The sequence below is a fragment of the Canis lupus genome, chromosome X, assembly GCF_003254725.2.
Source record: "Canis lupus dingo isolate Sandy chromosome X, ASM325472v2, whole genome shotgun sequence".
NCBI classification, from domain to species: Eukaryota; Metazoa; Chordata; class Mammalia; order Carnivora; family Canidae; genus Canis; species Canis lupus.
In genome coordinates this window covers 89,841,457-89,857,728 of record NC_064281.1, presented here as the reverse complement: position 1 = coordinate 89,857,728, position 16,272 = coordinate 89,841,457, and the positions used below count along the sequence as shown (strand labels likewise).

Sequence of the window (16,272 nt, the reverse complement as noted above, 5' to 3'; positions counted from 1 at the left end):
ATACTTCTTCCCCTGAAATGAGATGGTGAAGATTTTACAGACAGATTTTATGGAGGAAGGGGACTTACCTGTCTTCCTCCTCTAGAATCTGTGGTGTTTCTCCATTAGCACGGTCTCCAGGGATCAAACCCACTTTCAACAATTGCAGTCCAGGGCTGGTACATTTTAGGAGGGCACAACTAACAGCAGCATTCCTCCAAATCATCATCGTCTGATAAGGAAGATTATAACAGACAGTGACTATTTGAATTTGCTCTGACTCATATTACCAAAATATACTGCAGTCTTCATCAGAGCTCCTCCATTTCCAAGCCATCCAAGGTCCATAGCTGACAAAGGGGGAACTCTGTAGGGTGAGTCAAGAGTCAAAGCCAAGAAGTTTTTGACAAAGACCTTTCTATTTTATATAAGAATTCTTTTATAAATGTGAGAAAGCAAACAGGGTTATCTCTGAAAAACACAAAGAATAAGTTAAATCCAACTCAAAGAGGGTTGGGTTTTGTTTTGTTTTCCTGCTGCCACTCCAAGTTTTCATCAAGTGGAAGGTACCCCACATCCAAGGTCACTTGAATCATCCTCTTAAGCACTCCCTGAGATATTTGTATTTTCATCTATCTAAATTAACTGATTGGAGACAGAAAAGGTAAAATCTTAGATGAAAAGACCAAATTTGTGTAGAATCATATGCTAATGTGGACACGGTACATTGAAGGGCAAAGCCACGAGGCCTAACAGGATTTTATAGTGACAGCTCAAAACTGGAGAAAAAGTGACTTTGGCTGCCTCCACTTTGACCTGAAACTTTCTAGTTGGTTCTTCTTTCCAGCTGTCTCTTGGCTCAGGCGTAAGATCCTGAGGGTAAATTATTCCCTGATAGGACCTGAAACTACCCCCTCAAATAAGGAGATGATTGACTCCAAAACAGAGATCGATTTGACCTTTATTGCCCACCTGCATGGACCCACCCACCTTTGCCCCACATTTTCCTTATAAATCTGGAAATATTTTTGGCACTTTGGAGACAATCTTATGAGATGCTAGTCTGCTATCTCCCTGGTGTTGGCCTCACTGAAATAAATCCTTTTTTATTTTTTATTTCACCACCACCCATTTCTCTGCCTTTGGATTTTGTCAGTGGTGAGTGGCCGAACCTGGTCTATCTGGGAGACCTGGAGCCAGGTGCTCTTGCACACCTGAGCCCTGGCTACACTACTGTTCCAGGGGAGGGGAGATGAAAGGAATAAAGCCCAAAGTTAGTGGAGGTATACTGTGATGGCTAAATGCGGTGGCCTGGGGTACCTACATGGCTCAGTTGGTTAAGTGTCTGCCTTCAGCTCACGTCATAATCCCTGGGTCCTGGGATGGAGCCCCACATAGGGCTCCCAGCACAGTGGGGAGTCTGCTTCTCCCTCTCCCTCTTCCTGTTGCTCTCCCTGCTTCTGCTCTTTGTGTGTCAAATAAATAAATAAAAATCTTAAAAAAAATAAATGTGGTGTCTCTCCCAATGGAATGGGGGCCCCCAAACGTGAGATGATGATATGGTGGAGGCCAGCAGCTTGGGTGGAGAAAGAATTCACCTGAGGCAGAACAAAAGAGGTAGAAGTTTATTGAATACACTGCAAGAGAGCAGCAAGTAGAACAGTGGAGGATAGGCCCTTTGCCAGGAGGTAGTGGGTAGGGACTGTTTTTAAAGAAGGAAGATGGGGAGATATGGTGAAGAATGGCATTTTCCCTTTTTTGGCAACTGTGCCTGGTTGTAAGTAGCCCATTGGCCAGTTAGGGCCTATGGATGCTTTGAGGTGGGTCGCCTGATGGACCTGTTTGGATTCAGCCAGGGGGAGGCTGTGGACCCTTTGTACATTCCATTGCTCAAGCTGTTGCCTAAGAGGGACCTTACATATACCTTTATACAAGCTGGTACTTGGGAGAGATGGCTTAGCCAAGTAAGAGTTGATGGCCAGCTCTAAGAGCAAAAGTAAAAGTCCCCTGTAGCTAGAGCATGTTGCTAGGGACCTATGGTGCTGGTATTGATGGGCGAGGGGATATTTTTCAAGCGACCACTGCTACAAAAATCTTTACTGCAGCAGGAGCTAGTTTAGATCACCAAAGTATAACCTCTCCCAGACTCTCAGCTAGTCTTCACAAACTCTTCGTATTTATAGTCACAATGTCTCCTTGCCATAGTTGCTTCTTCATATTTATTAATTTATGTATTTTCATATGTTTTTATTGATGACCTCCCCCCGGGGGGGGGGGCCCTCAGCAGCTGAGCTACTGAGTTCTTATCAGTGACAACAGATGAGATGATGACATTCTGAACCATGACTTACTTCTTTCTTATATCCGAACTTTTAAAAATAATCTCATTTTTGTCATAAACAACTGGATGTGAAAATAATAAACCAACATATAGCAGATTTGTTAAATTAGAGATACAAGGAGGCCATTAGACTAAGGTGGCTCTATTGGCACCTACATAAGCAAAACAAAATCTAAGCCTGTAAATGCCTCAAAGTTATAAAAATTGAAATCTAAAGAGAACCAAATCACAAACAGCCAACTTGGTCTTAAGCTATAGCCAATCAATGATTTCACTTTGTTTCTGCCTTTTCTCTTTTAAAAAAATGTCCCCAGCTCCCTTCAGTGGAGCACTTCTAACCATTCTTGTTTCAAGAATGTTTTTTTAATAATAAATTTATTTTTTATTGCTGTTCAATTTGCCAACATACAGAATAACACCCAGTGCTCATCCCGTCAAGTGCCCCCCTCAGTGCCCGTCACCCATTCACCCTCACCCCCTGCCCTCCTCCCCTTCCACTAACTACCCCTAGTTCGTTTCCCAGGGTTAGGAGTCTTCATGTTCTGTCTCCCTTTCTGATATTTCCCACACATTTCTTCTCCCTTCCCTTCTATTCCCTTTCACTATTATTTATATTCCCCAAATGAATGAGACCATATAATGTTTGTCCTTCTCCGATTGACTTATTTCACTCAGCATAATACCCTCCAGTTCCATCCACGTTGAAGCAAATGGTGGGTATTTGTCATTTCTAATGGCTGAGTAATATTCCATTGTATACATAAACCACATCTTCTTTATCCATTCATCTTTCAATGGACACTGAGGCTCTTTCCACAGTTTGGCTATTGTGGACATTGCTGCTAGAAACATGGGGGTGCAGGTGTCCCGGCGTTTCATTGCATCTGAATCTTTGGGGTAAATCCCCAACAGTGCAATTGCTGGGTCATAGGGCAGGTCTATTTTTAACTCTTTGAGGAACCTCCACACAGTTTTCCAGAGTGGCTGCACCAGTTCACATTCCCACCAACAGTGTAAGAGGGTTCCCTTTTCTCCGCATCCTCTCCAACATTTGTGGTTCCTGCCTTGTTAATTTTCCCCATTCTCACTGGTGTGAGGTGGTATCTCATTGTGGTTTTGATTTGTATTTCCCTGATGGCAAGTGATGCAGACCATTTCCTCATGTGCTTGTTGGCCATGTCTATGTCTTCCTCTGTGAGATTTCTCTTCATGTCTTTTGCCCATTTCATGATTGGATTGTTTGTTTCTTTGCTGTTGAGTTTAAAAAGTTCTTTATAGATCTTGGAAACTAGCCCTTTATCTGATACGTCTTTTGCAAATATCTTCTCCCATTCTGTAGGTTGTCTTTGAGTTTTGTTGACTGTATCCTTTGCTGTGCAAAAGCTTCTTACCTTGATGAAGTCCCAATAGTTCATTTTTGCTTTTGTTTCTTTTGCCTTCGTGGATGTATCTTGCAAGAAGTTACTGTGGACGAGTTCAAAAAGGGTGTTGCCTGTGTTCTCTAGGATTTGGATGGAATCTTGTCTCACATTTAGATCTTTCATCCATTTTGAGTTTATCTTTGTGTATGGTGCAAGGGAGTGGTCTCGTTTCATTCTTCTGCATGTGGATGTCCAATTTTCCCAGCACCATTTATTGAAGAGACTGTCTTTCTTCCAGTGGATAGTCTTTCCTGCTTTGTCGAATATTAGTTGACCATAAAGTTGAGGGTCCACTTCTGGATTCTCCATTCTGTTCCATTGATCTATGTGTCTGTTTTTGTGCCAGTACCACACTGTTTTGATGACCACAGCTTTGTAGTACAACCTAAAATCTGGCATTGTGATGCTCCCAGCTATTTCCCCTAAGATCAGGAACAAGACAGAGATGTCCACTCTCACCACTGCTATTCAACATAGTACTAGAAGTCCTAGCCTCAGATATCAGACAACAAAAAGACATTAAAGGCATTCAAATTGGCAAAGAAGAAGTCAAACTCTCCCTCTTCGCCGATGACATGATACTCTACATAGAAAACCCAAAAGACTCCACCCCAAGATTGCTAGAACTCATACAGCAATTTGGCAGTGTGGCAGGATACAAAATCAATGCCCAGAAGTCAGTAGCATTTCATGCACTAACAATGAGACTGAAGAAAGAGAAATTAAGGAGTCAATCCCATTGACAATTGCACCCAAAAGCCTAAGATACCTAGGAATAAACCTAACCGAAGAGGTAAAGGATCTATACCCTAAACTATAGAACACTTCTGAAAGAAATTGAGGAAGATACAACCTCTATTGAGAAGGGAACAATATAAAAATACTTTAAACTGCAGCATAAGGAGTTAAGACTTGGTGCAGGAGAAAAAAAAAATTCTTACAAAGTATTACAGCTATAGTGAAAATCTTCCTTGGATACTTTTTTTTAAGATAGTAAAACTCCCTATATATGAAACAGTTGTGAATAAAGCTACAAGAAAGAAAAAGTCTCAAGAAAGGTCCTTCCTGGCCATGAATATAACTGGTTCTAAAATAAGTAAATTAAATCTTCTCCAGAAGTCAGCTCTGCTGTGGAATGAGGCAACTGGCAATTGGAAATGTTTGGTTCTTGCACCATGGGTGAGCAGCTCCCACTGAGGTCCAAAAGCAACCTGAGCACTAGAAAGCTCTGGATTCATCTCCATAGCATTAACATTTTTATTGCTTTATGATCCATCCACATCCATATAAAAGTGATTTACTCCCTTGGTATGTGCAATATAATACTAAAGAATTAACACTGGAACAGCCTCAGGGGTCAATTAACCCAAACCTAGAATTCTAAGCAGTAGAGATTAGTTTTTGGAATGTCTCCCAATAATTAAATCTAGCAATGAAGGTGATTCCACCACTTTTCTAAATACTCTGTTTTCAATTCTTTTAACTATCACTGAGTCCAATCGCCTCATGTATATAAAAATCACTTGGGGATGACTATAAGTATTTATATTATAGAAGACCAGAATATGCCACCCCAAAATATGATTGTAGGAGCCCAGAATATGCTACCCTAATTATGTCTCTTTGGCACAGGATTATTTTTAGCTGCTTATTTTGAGAAATAGCAGATATGAAAGAAGCTCTGAAAATAGAGTAGAATTTACCCTTTGTGAGGGAAATTTACATTTACAAAGGAAATCTCCATTTGTAAGGGTTTCTCTCTTTCAGTACCAGGAAGAGAAGAATGACTCTAAATCACAAGAGAATCTATCAATGGAGAAGGCCCAACTTAACTCTGCCTAACAAACCTTATCATTGTTTATCTAGCTTTTCTGGCTCACCTTCCCATAACCAGCCTTCCCCACATACTTCTGTTTTAGCTGAAGATGATTTTTCTTCAGAGGCAAATTACTTTATTACTTATAATACAGCAAACAGAATGTGGCCTTCAACAGATGCCTTATGGCCTTGCCCCATGTTCTCCGGAGGTGGGGGGGTGATGTAGAGGTCCCTGATGAATGCATGTACAGGTATCCATGTTGCTAGAATCCAGGTGGCTGAACCAGAATTATCTTTGCATCTCCTAGCATTCATTTTAGCCAGGCTACCACCCAGAAGGTGCATCAGTCAGGCCTACCTGAGATTATTGGTAGGAGAAAAAGACACATAATGCCAAGAAAGGTCAGGGAAGAATCCTGAATTTTCCAAATAGTTTTATAAATTTTCACTTCCCTTTTCTCTGACTATAACCCAGGAGGAAGCCAATAGATCAACCCATTCTGGAATGGCCACTGAAAGAGAGCAGAAGTTACCACCCTAAAATATGTCACTTTGGCATGGGGATTATTTTGAACTAAAACCAATCTAAACCTACCAGATTCAGGAAAAGCTTTTTACCTCTCCCCAACTGCCTAAATTTACATTGGAAAGGGAGGGGGAGGGGCTGTACAAGGAAGAGAGATATTGCTAGAGATACATTTTTACATGAGAAACTTACCTGCACAACAGGGCAACCTTTGTTTCCCAAACATCTCTTCTTACCTTCTTGCAAATGGCCTTCCTCCCCTTTGTGTCCCCAGACCCCTCAGGGTGTTATGGAAGGCTCAATTGCCTGACTGCCTTATGGTCTCATAATTTTATTAGTCTATCACATGTATGAAATTAAATTTGTTTTTCTCCTGTTAATCTGTTTTTTTTTTTTTTTCAGTATAATTACTAGACTGGGACACCTGGGCAGCTCAGTGGTTGAACACCTGCCTTTGGCTCAGGTCATAATCCCGGGGTCCTGGGATTGAGTCCTGCATCAGGCTCCCCGCAGGGAGCCTGCTTCTCTCTCTGCCTATATCTCTGCCTCTCTCTGTGTGTCTCTCATGAATAAATAAATAAAATCTTAAAATATAGATATAGATATATAGATAGCTAGAAATAATTACCAGACCAAAGAACCTAGAATAGAGTAAGGGAATCTTTCTGTCCCAATACTATATTCTGCAACCAAATTATCTTACTATAAGATATGGACCAGGAAGAGATAAGATAGGTAGAGTCAGAAATAATTTTTAGATGATTTTTTAAAAATACATTCTACTTCTCAATGATGCCAGCAGCCTAAAGATACTTAAGGACATGAATGTCCATCAAATACCATGATCACCAGCTCATTTTTGGATGACATTTATGACAAAAGGCAAACTATTGTCAGACTATAGATTGCTTGGAAAGTATAACATGGTAGTTTTGACTTAAAGATCACAAATGGGTGGCCAAAGTTTTTCATCTACCAGTCGGTAATCTTCTAAGTGGTAGACCAGATACCTGGGACATTGGCAGCAGCCCAAAATGTAAAAAAGATTCATTAAGGGTCATGTTGGCCACAGATATTAAGATTACCTTGAGTTCTGTCCACTGAATGGAGTAACCACATTCACTTTTGTTTTTAAGTAGCTGGAACTAAGACTGAACATCAGTAGTGGCTCAATGGACACCATAATGTTTTACTTTAGTTGAGTCCTCAGTAAATCAAGCCTGGAAATTTAGGAGAATATCTGTAAATCAAGAACCCCATTTAGCTAGCAGTATTGCTTCATGAATGCAGTGGAATTGAGGATAATAATTCCTCCAAGGGTGTAGCTGACTTTTTTTGATATAAAGCCAAATGCTATTCCAGCCAGTCCACCTATGCTCTTGACTATGCCATTTCCTTTCAACTACTGAGGCTTGTTTGGTTCTTAACTTGTTAAATTAGCCTGTACATATTTTAATGTGTTCATTGGCTATTTCTATTTATTTTCTGTGAATTGTTTGTTTGCATTATTTGCCTACTTTTTTATTCAGTTGTCCATTCCTGTATTGCTTTGTTGAAGTTCTTTTTATGTTTTCCAGTGAGGATATTTAAGCCCAAATTTTTTTTAAAGAATTCTTTTTTTTTAAGATTATATTTATTTATTTGACAGAGAGAGTGAGCACATACAAGCAAGGGGAACAGCAGAGGGAAAGGAAGAAGCAGACTCCCCACTGAGCAGGGAGCCCGATGTGGGGCTTGAACCCAGAATCCTGGGATCATAACCTGAACCAAAGGCAGAAGACAGGTGCTTAACTGACTAAACCACCCAGGTGCCCCAAGTCCAAATTTTAAGCCACCTCTTTTTCCTGGCTATCTCCCATGTATATATGAGATATATGTGTTAATAAACATTTTTCTTTAGTTGTTCTGTCTTGTATTATAGGATCCCCATCTAAGAATTTAGAAAAGTACAAGAAAATGATTTTTTTCCTCCCCTACAATATACATAGAAGTGTTGTCAGGGACTAATTGTCTCTGTGTTTCTCTAAGATTCTCAGGAGAAACTATGACCTACACAAAGATTATTACCCTTGGTTGTGAGGCTGAGGTAAGTATCTCCTACCTTGCAAAGAAAAAACATTTTGATCAGAAAAACAGTGCTTATAGCCCAGTTATGGCCTGTCTGTGCATGTGTGACCAACACATGTGTGACCAACAATAAGGGCTATTGACTATGGAAATAAACACAGATGTTTAATTAGGCTGAGAAGAAAGAAATCAAGGGTGACAAAGGAACAGCACAGTTTTTATAAGTTCTGGAGGACAAGAGGACCTAAAATGTAGAGAGACAGGGACTGGAAGCTAGGAGACAGTCTCTAACATCTCAGGTCTTTGATTATTTATTACCTAGGGTGACATGCACTTTCCCAAAGCTAATACTGTCCTGTCATAATCACTTTGTATTTCTAAGGAGGACTCTTTCTGCAAAGTTGAAGGGACAGAGTCTCTCAAAGAAGGATGAATCATTATTAGATAGGTCAATTAGGAGAATCGCAGGATCACAGAATTAGAAAGGGAACTAAGAAGTTAGACCAGACTTCTCATCTGAAGAACCCCTTCTACAACATCTGGGCTTGGTGAATATTCAGTTTATGCTTGAATATTTTGAGTGATTGGAAGTCCTTTGGAGAAGGAAATGTAACAGTCTTCCTTTCGTTGAGCAGAAATTTGCTGTTAGTTTGCTATTATTTCCATAACTCCTATGCATTAACTTTACTTCCACCCACAGAAACTATAAAAGATATTGAACCCAAGTCCATGTGCCCAATGTGCAGCAAAGTCCATCACCAAGACATTAAGTATGCAGCAAGAAAAGAGTTTATCTGAGAGGTAACCAAAGGAGATGGTGTGGAGGCCGAGAAAAATTAAAAGGCCATCCCACCTAAAGTTTAGCATTAGCACAAGTACAGCCATCTTAGGCCCCTGTGAATAAGAGCTGAACTTTATGGGAAAAACTGCAGAATGTCCTCAATGTCCTCGGCAGGGAATCCCATATCAGAAAGACAACAGAGCCCACACCCTTGGTAGAAAGTCCCATATTAGAATGAGAACAGAGCTCAATGCCCTTGAAAGCCCCAGATCAGAATGTAAACAGAACTTGAGAAATTCCTCCACCCCTTCTGAAAATCCCCTAGACCAGTCTATAAAAAACCCAGCTGTAACCCACTTCGAGGTCCAAGTCCCTGCTCCGCTGTGTCAGGTACACTTGGACCCAAGCTCGAGCTTGTAAATAAACCCTCGTGAGCTTGCATTGGTGTCGGCTCCTTGGTGGTTTCTCGAATTCGCAATCTTGGGCACAACAATGGGAGGACAAGCCTCAAATATGCCTCCCTGAAGGGGGAGAGAACATGTTTTTTATAACCCTAGAGGTTAAGATTACATATATATTGATGAAAAGGGTGGAAAAACTCATGATTGTTTATGAGGAGAAATGGACCATGCACACTGAGGGAACATACATGTAACATATATCCCATGTTCACTTTGGGGTGAAAACTTAACATCAGAATGTAGAAAAATTCAGCCCGACTTTTGGAGGTTATTTTAGGACAAGGAGAAGGGGCTATGGGCATGTTCTGAGAGCTATTATAAACTGGATGGAGTCTTGGGCTTGTTATTTCGAGTAAGGAATGCAAGACCTTGCTTGTTCATAGGCTGGAACCATATCAGTTGACCTTAAGTCCAGGCTTCTACAGAGACAGCTAGTGAGTTTGTTAATGGGGTTGGAAAAGACACAATAGCTGGGCCACCTGTGGCTCAGTTGGTTAAGCAGTTGACTCTTGATTTCAGCTCAGGTTATGATCTCAGGATTCCAAGGATAGAACCCCATGTCAGCCTCCATGCTCAGTGGGGAGTCTGCTTGAGGATTCTCTCTCTGCCCCTCCCCACTCAAATAAATCAATCTTAAAAAAAAAAACCCACAATAGCTGATTGGAAGAAATAGTTCTCTGAAAATCAAGCTTTAAATTTTCTGCTAGTGGGATCCCTGGGTGGCGCAGCGGTTTGGCGCCTGCCTTTGGCCCAGGGCGCGATCCTGGAGACCTGGGATCGAATCCCACATCGGGCTTCCGGTGCATGGAGCCTGCTTCTCCCTCTGCCTATGTCTCTGCCTCTCTCTCTTTCTCTCTCTGTGACTATCATAAATAAATAAAAATTTAAAAAAAAAAAAAAAAAAAAAAAAAAAAAAAAAAAAAATTTTCTGCTAGTTTCTGCCTCATTAATCATATAAGTCACAGTTTCAATTCCCCCGTGAGTTATGATCATCCCTCTATCTTGAGGAATTGGGATGATGACTGCTCTGGCTATTTCCTTATCTCTTCAGGTGAGGTAGATTTTGGGTAAGAAGTTTTTGTAAATCTTAGCTGTAAGCAAAATTCCTTAGATGATTAATATCCCTACCTGCAGGGCTAAGCAGAAGTTTCTAACCTATAGGTCACAGCAGCAAGGGAAATAGAAGCAATATGAAGTCAAACATACTAAATTTTTCCCTGTTACAGATATACATATAATCCCACTTTCATATGACAGTTCTTCAAATGTTTGAAGATAGATCTATTTATTTCAGAAAGAGATAATGTAAGAATTAAATTTAGAATCTGTGTAACACACTGCCACATGCATATACAGAGCTGAATAAGTTGCTCTACATGTATTTTACTCAGCACAATCTCCACAGTAGACTATTAATCCTCCCACTTGATAGACTTCTATCAATGTGACCTAAAATCCTATCCCACCCCACCCATCCTGCCACAGGTCATATGATGGGACATCACATGATGGGACATAACAACTAAAAATCTCTGTTTTTCATACTGTTAAGCCAAAAGACCCTCATCCTCTCCTTGATACCATAATCATTGACCTTTAATGAAAGAAATTATGACAATATTGCATTTTACCTGAGCCCTATGCTCCCGGAAAATAGAAGGTTAAAGGAATCTACCACTCCCTTGTTTCAGAAAACATCTTATTGTGAAGAATTATCCTTTCCCATAAGACTTAGATAAGATTCACACATGTCCTGCTAGTTTATCTATGGCACGACCAGACACAGGTCCTCAAAAGTTCCATTCTTTGCCTCATAAGTAATCAGATGAACTGCCTGTCTTGTTTTGGAACAAAACGCTTGCTAACCAAACTTTTGTTCATACTCTGTCCTTCCCCTAGGCCTCTGAAGGCTGGCCTACCCTCAACCTGAGCAGGTATAAATAGGCAGGCCCCAGGGTAAAACCCTATCTGATCTATGATATGATCATGCCACCCTTTCAACGTACTTCCCCACACCTTTCCAGCTTTGTTTACACATCTCTATAAAAGAAAACTTTTTACTTAACCCTTGAGATGCTTCAGAGATCTTATGGTCACAGCCTTCTCCTTGTTTGAATAGTTCCCCTTCCCCATTGCATTAGCTTACCCTCATACCCTCAATAATCCTTTTGAATAAAGTCTCTTCTCACTAAAGGCAGGATTTGTTTTTATTTGTATTTGATATTATGCATATCCTTACTGAATTTCATTTTAGTTTTAGCCCATCATTATGGTCTGTCCAAAATCTTTTGAATCTTAATTCTGTTACCAAGCATCTTAAATTTTATGTTACCTGCAAATTTAATGTGTACCTTCTATATTTGTCTTCAAATTGCTGATAAAAGTGTAAAATGGGATTATCAAGATCAAAGCTCTTCAGCAAGACACCTCCCTTCAATTTGACACTGAACTACTGCTCATTCTCTTAAGATATAGTGACCCAACCACCTCCAGATATTCCAAAAAATTCTGCTACCCAGCTCACTTTTTTTTCCACAAAGCCACCATGAGGCACACTGCCAAACATCTTGTTTGATATATTATATACAGATATAATCCAGGTATATTATATCTGTGTATCCCTAGATATAACTATTGTAATAACTATTACTTTTTAAAAGATTTTATTTATTTGAGAGAGAGAGTGTATGTGCACATGAGAGAAAGCAAGCACAAATGGGGGGAGGGACAGAAGGAGAGGGAGAAGCAGGCTCCCCACCCAGTGGGGAGTCCAACCAAGGGCTCAATCCCAGGACCCTGGGACAGGACCTGAGCCAAAGGCAGATGCTTAACTGACCAAACTACCCAGGTGCCCCAACAACTATTATTTTAAAGACTCAGAATCTTTTACAGCTCTAAAGGGGAAAGAAGAGCACTAGACAGGTCTTTCTCTCTCTCATCTTCTTTCTGTTTTGAGAAAAAGGAACTGAGATTTAGAATTATATGTACCAAAATAATATTACTGATAAGGGCCAATTACAAACTGCCTAGAATCTCTGTTATTCAGGAAAATCTAATAGTTTAGCCTGTTTGCTCTCATGTCCAGGGCTGATTCAGTTTAATGATGAAAGTGTGACTTTCGCAACAAATACCATACATTTGTCTAGGGTTTTGCTAGTTTCTGATATTTGTCTTGAGCAATTCTAGCAAAACAGGCTGCCTTTATCCTTTCTTATATTCTTTTATTGAGCAAGTATGGCTAAAAGTTTGTGACTTGGTAGACTGTATCAATGCTTTAAGAAAATGCTTCCTTTCAGCCAAACATATCCATAGATTTTCCTACCTCTATTTTTTTTAAAGTAAACTCTATGCCCAACATGGGGCTTGAATTCAAAACCTGAGAGCAAGAGTCACATGCTCTACTGACTGAGCCAGCCAGGAGTCCCTCCTGCCTCCATTCTTGCCCTCTTGATATATGCTTGTGTTGGGAAGAAAAAAACCTCTATTGTTAGAGGTTCTTTTGGCTGGTCTAAGAATTAAATTGAAATGAGATAGATCAACAGAAAAAAATCAAATTTAATGACTTAACTCTGGGGAATACACGTAAACATGAATGGTTCCAAAGGTAGACAAAATGAGGTGTGTCATCCTGAACTAAGAAGAAGGGGTTAGGAGTCTGGGAGTTCAAAGGGAAGGAAAGCAATTTACAAGAAGATGAACAAGAGTAAATGCTTGGTAAACTAATGATTGCTAGGCAACACAGAAAAAATGAAATACAGAGAGGAATTTTACCAGACTTTACTAAATTTCTGTCTGCCATCCCTAGTTCATATTATAATGTAGTTATCTATGGTGATTGCTCTCTGGAGCAAGTCTTCCATCTAAATTCTTTTAGGCAGTTAGGAGGGAAGATAAAAGTTTCTTCCTGATTCTTTTGTACCTTATTTGTTTTCAGTTTGAAGTAATCTGTATGCCAAAGTGGCACATCTTGGGGCAACTCATTCTGAACCAATGCCTACACTCGTGAAAGAATACCTGAAAGGAGAACACAGGAATTAGATCTTCCTAGTAATGTGGACAGATATTAGTTGAGAAGAACTAAACCCTCAGTAGAATGACATACTTTAACAGATAAATTTTATAAATAGTAAACACATATGAATACACTTAAACAATAAAAAGAATCATAAGTTACAAATGTAGATTATAAGGGTACAATGAAGAAATTTTCTTTGACGATCCTTCTGCCCTTAGGATATCTCTTGAAAGTTGAAATGACTGAAGAGGAGACTAACTCTTTTGATTATATAATTCAATTCACATATTTTCTGACCCTTGGAAATATAAGCAGACACTTTTGAAATTAAGTCTCTCAGGAGATATACAAGCAATACCACAGTGCATCTATACGTCTCTTGAGGAGATAACCTTTCATTGTTCTTCTTTCTATTTTAAGGTATAAATTTATATGAAATTCTCTCCAGACTGTGTAAGTCTGTCCAGACTGTTGTGCTACCTTACATGCATGTGAATGTGATAATGCTTATGCAATATTAAATTGTGTTAAATTTCTCTTTTCTTTATTCATACAGAGGGCTCTATTGCTGGCAGGATTTTAATTTCCGTATCAGGTTGTAACTAGAATATATAATCCTTCCTTACTAGAGTATCAATAAAGGATTTATTTTGATTACAGTAGTCCTGAATCTCCACATTACTCCTGAATCACTTCCTTATTTCATGATTTTGGTTCTATGGCTATGAAGGAGGAAGAATAATATTCCTTCTATTCTTTTAGGTTCTTGACTGAGCAACTCTCCTCTCTCATAGTAAGAGACAGATTAATAGGAGAAAAGCAAACAGAAGATTAATAACATGCATACCTCCTGTATACATAACAGATACCCAGGAAAATCTTATAGCTTCCTAAAATGGTCCAAGCCACCACCTTAAATCCAGCTCCAGCTAAACACAAAGGAAGATGGTGCGGGTGGGGAGCCAGTTATGGGAAGTTACCAGGAAAAGCACCGTAAAGGAAGATATGGTTGTTATACAAATTTAAGTTGCTGCCTTCTCCACTGATAAGAGTTTCCAGAGATTTAGTTATCCTTTTCTTCCTGGTACAGAGAGAGAGAGACACCCTTACAAATGAAGATTCTTTTTATAAATACAAATGTCTCAGTCAACCAAGAAATCAAAGAAGAAATAAAAAATTATCTTAGCACTCTCCCCACTTTTATTCAATGTAGCACTGAAAGTCCTAGCTACAGCAATAGACAACTTAAAGAAATAAAAGGCATCCATATTGGTAAGGGAAAAGTAAAGCTCTCACTATTTATAGATAACATGATATTATATCCAGAGACTCCACCAAAAAACCACTAGAACTGATAAATAAATTCAGCAAATCACAGAATACAAAATCAATGTACAGAAATCTGTTGTATTCCTATACACTAATCATGAAGGAGCAGAAAGTGAAAATAAGAAAACAATTTCATTTACAATTGCACCAAAAACAATAAAATATTCAGCTCTTTGAGGAAGACATGGTCATAGCTATAGTAGAGTTCTGGACACCCCACTTTTGTTTCAGACTCACTGCTGTTTGCTTTCACTGAGGAACAACTTGGTGAGGAAGCTGTGCTAAAGGCATAGCTTTTAAAGACACTGTGAAGACACCATGGAATCAGAGATGGTGATTCATAAAACTAGAATTTCTTTAAGCAGCCACAACAAAAAATCTTTGGAGAAAGTATGTGCTAATTTGATCAGAAGCACAAAGGAAAAGAATCTCAAAGTGAGAGGACCAGTTTGGATGCCTACCAAGACCCTGAGAATCACTATAAGAAAAACTCCTTGGTGAAAGAAGGTTTAAATAATTGGGATCATTTTCAGATGAGGATCCACACGTGACTCATTGATTTGCACATTCCTTCTGAGATTTGTAAACAGATTACTCCCATCAGTATTCAGCCAGGAGTCAAAATTGAAGTTGCCATTGCAGATGCTTAAATCAACCTTTTTAAGAAATTGATTATCTGGTGTTAAAAAAACACAATAAAATATTCAGGAATAAACTTAACCAAAAAGGTAAAAGACCTATACTCTAAAAACTATAAAGCACTGATGAAAGAAATTCAAGACAACATGAAGAAATGGAAAGACATTCCATATTCATGGACTGGAAGAAAACATATTTTTTTAAAATGTCCATATTACCTAAAGAAATATGCATATTTAATGTAATTCCTATCAAAATGCTAACAGTATTTTTCAACAGAACTAGAACAAACAATCCTAAAATTTGTATGGAAACACAGAAGACCTCAAATAGCCAAAGCAATCTTGAAAAAGAAAAACAAAGCTGGAGGCATCACAATTCCAGATTTCAAGTTATATTACAAAGTGGTAATGATTAAAACAGTATGGTACTGGCATAAAAATAGACACAGATCAATGGAATAGAACAGAAAACCTAGAAATAAACCCACATTTATATAATCAATTAATTTTAGACAAAGGAGGAATGGGCAAAATGCAGTCTCTTTAACAAATGGTGTTGGGAAAACTAGATGACTACATGCAAAAGAAAACCGGACAACTTTATTTTATCATGCACAAAAATAAACTCAAAATGGATTAAAGACTTCAATGTGGGTCTTGAAACTATAAAAATCCTAGGAGAGAGCAAAGGCAGTAATCTCTCTGACATTGGCCACAGCAACATTTTTCTAGATATGTTTCCTGAGGGAAGGAAAATAAAAACAGAAAAACAATTGGGATTACATCAAAATAAAAAGTTTCTGTACAGTGAAGGAAACAAGCAACAAAATAAAAGGCAACCTACTGAATGGGAGAAAATGTTTGCAAATGACATAGCTGATAAAGGGTTAGTA

General features: G+C 39.0%; 1 pseudogene; it reads left to right on the top strand.

Annotated features, from left to right (window-relative positions):
• The first annotated feature begins 12,982 nt into the window (after nucleotides 1–12,982).
• On the top strand, nucleotides 12,983–15,388 carry LOC112649102 (40S ribosomal protein S20-like; annotated as a pseudogene).
• Nucleotides 15,389–16,272: the final 884 nt, after the last annotated feature.